This window comes from Bos grunniens, chromosome 15 (assembly GCF_055505025.1).
Source record: "Bos grunniens cultivar Pamir isolate PY7600 chromosome 15, Bosgru_T2T1.0, whole genome shotgun sequence".
Classification (NCBI taxonomy): Eukaryota; Metazoa; Chordata; class Mammalia; order Artiodactyla; family Bovidae; genus Bos; species Bos grunniens.
The window spans coordinates 48,865,525-48,868,299 of record NC_141179.1 but is presented as its reverse complement, the minus strand read 5'-3'; the positions used below and the strand labels follow the sequence as shown (position 1 = coordinate 48,868,299).

Sequence of the window (2,775 nt, the reverse complement as noted above, 5' to 3'; positions counted from 1 at the left end):
ACTTTCTAGTAGGTATTTTATTGAATATCTACAAAGCACTAGACTATGGACCACATTCTTTACCTGCTTGGCCTCTGTGACTACCATTTCCCTTGTATTTTACTTACTTCTACTGGCAGTCTTTCACAGATTCCTTTAGTTTATCTTTTACATCTACCCTATTGCTAAATCTTGCATTTTTATCTAGATCTCCCCTCAACCTTCTTCATTTTTTCTCCCTATCTCTTGCCAAGATGATCACATCAACTTCCAGGTTCTTGGCTACTACCAATATGCTAAAGACTCTGAAAATTCTCAACAGAACTTTTCTGTTTCTTAGGCCTTATATTCACCTGCCTAGTTGTCATTTCTCTTAGATAGCTCCTACGGACATCAAACTCAGCATGCACAAACCAAGCCAGTAATCTTTCCCCAGTCTCTTCTTCTAATGTGCCAAATAAAAGTAATTGGGATTACAATCCATATGGTGGTAGTTTAGTCGCTAAGTCATATCTGACTCTTGCAACCATACAGTTGCTCAAACAAAATACTGGGATGTGGCCATAATTTATTTTCTTGATAATAGCTCCATTTAACTGAAAAGAAGGAAGTAGTTAGCATAAGCTTATTTTTCTGTGTGTCAAATACAAGATTAACTGAAATAAGTCTCTGGATTTGGTTACTAGAAAAGTTATTTGAAATGTGGATGAGAGAAGTTTCACTTAGAAAATGCATATGTACAAGTTTATGTGTGGGCATGCTAAGTCACTACAGTCGTGCCTGACTCTTTGTGACCCTGTGGACCTTAGCCCACCAGGCTCCTCTGTCCATGGGATTCTCTAGGCAAGAATACTGGAGTGGGTTGCCTTTCCCTCCTCCAGGGAATCTTCCTGATCCAGGGATTCAACCTGCATCTCTTATGTTTCTGGCATTGGCAGGCAGGTTCTTTACTGCTAACTCTACTTGGGAATCCCATGTAAGTTCTGTATGTACGTATATATTTATACATGAGCAGGTGGGAGGTGTGTAACAAGATTTAGAGGAAGAATAATGTTAAATTTTAGTGTATAGGGTCAGGCATGAAAGTTGAAAAAAATAGGCGATTTTATTTTTAAAATTTATTTGTTAAAAAATGTTTGTTTATTTGGCTGCACTAGGTCTTAGTTGCAGCATATCGGATCTTCTTTATAGCATGCGGGTCTTTAGTTGCAATATGCAAACACTTAGTTGCAGCAAGCAGGATCTACTTGCCTGGCCAGGGATCAAGCCCAGTCTCCCACATTGGGATCATGAAGTTGTAGCCACTGAACCACTGGGGAAGTCCCCAAGAGGTCCCTGTAAATAAGAATGTAGGGCAGTAAGAACCACAGTTTTGTTGTTAGTGCTCTGACTGGTACATTGCTCCATGGTGTTAGAACATATTTGGGGCCTGGATTGAATAGAAAATGTCGCTATGGCAGTAACACACTGATGGAATTCTTATGTGGAACACACAGATGCTGGTTTTGCCTTCATCAAGCATGGCTAACACCACCCAAGACCCCTTCTACTTCATCCTCACGGGCATCCCTGGGTTTGAGGCCTACCACATCTGGATCTCCATCCCCTGCTGCTGCCTCTACACCATCTCCATCATGGGAAACACCACCATTCTCACTGTCATCCGCATAGAGCCATCCCTCGTCCAGCCCATGTACCTGTTCCTCTCCATGCTGGCCCTCACTGACCTGGGTCTCACCCTCAGCACGCTGCCCACAGTCATGCAGCTCCTCTGGTTTAACAATCAGAAGATCAGTTTTGAGGGCTGTTTTGCCCAGTTCTTCTTCCTCCATGCGTTCTCTTTTATGGAATCTTCAGTCCTGCTGGCCATGTCCTTTGACCGCTATGTGGCCATCTGCCGCCCCCTCCATTATGCCACCATCCTCACCAACAGTGTCGTTGGCAGGATGGGAGTTAGCCGTCCTTTGCCGCTGTGTTCTGGCCGTTCTTCCCTCCCTTTTCCTACTCAAGCGCCTGCCCTTCTGCCGCTCCCACCTTCTCTCTCACTCCTACTGCCTCCACCAGGACATGATTCGCCTGGTCTGTGCTGACATCTGAGTCAACAACCTGTGTGCTTTTGCTGTGGTTTTGCTCATTATTGGGATGGACCCTCTGCTCATTGTGCTCTCCTACACCCTCATCCTGAAAAGTATCTTGGGCACAGCCTCACGGGCTGAGCGACTGTGAGCCCTCAATAACTGTCTGTCCCACATGCTGGCTGTTCTGGTCCTCTATGTGCCCATGGTTGGGGTGTCTATAACCCATCGATTTGCCAAGCATGCCCCTCCTCTAGTTCATGTTATCATGGCCAATATTTACCTGTTGGCACCTCCAGTGATGAACCCCATCATTTACAGTGTAAAGACTAAGCAGATCCGCCAGGGAATCTTCCATCTACTCTTTCAGAGGAAAATGCATTAAGGACTGGATTTGAGGTATATGGGAACAATTTTATTATGAAGATGGAGTCAAGAGCAGGGCCAAGTACCATCAAAACTGTAAGTAGCATTTATAGGGGAAAGAATAGCATTGTATAAGAAACTTCTGATGTAAATAAAGAGAAATCAAAATTTCTTTTAATGGAAATTTAAAGACATAAGTTTTTAAAGCACCTTTTGCCCTTCACTAACCATATGAATTTGAGGAAAAATATTTAAAACCATAATTCAATATATACTTCCTTTTTGCTTTCTTTACAGTGATGTTGTTTTTAAGCACATAGTATAATACAATATTTTGCTTTATAAACTCTAAATG

General features: G+C 42.8%; 1 pseudogene; it reads left to right on the top strand.

Annotated features, from left to right (window-relative positions):
- Positions 1-1,167: 1,167 nt before the first annotated feature.
- On the top strand, positions 1,168-2,439 carry LOC147357986 (olfactory receptor 51Q1-like; annotated as a pseudogene).
- The last annotated feature ends 336 nt before the right edge of the window (positions 2,440-2,775 follow it).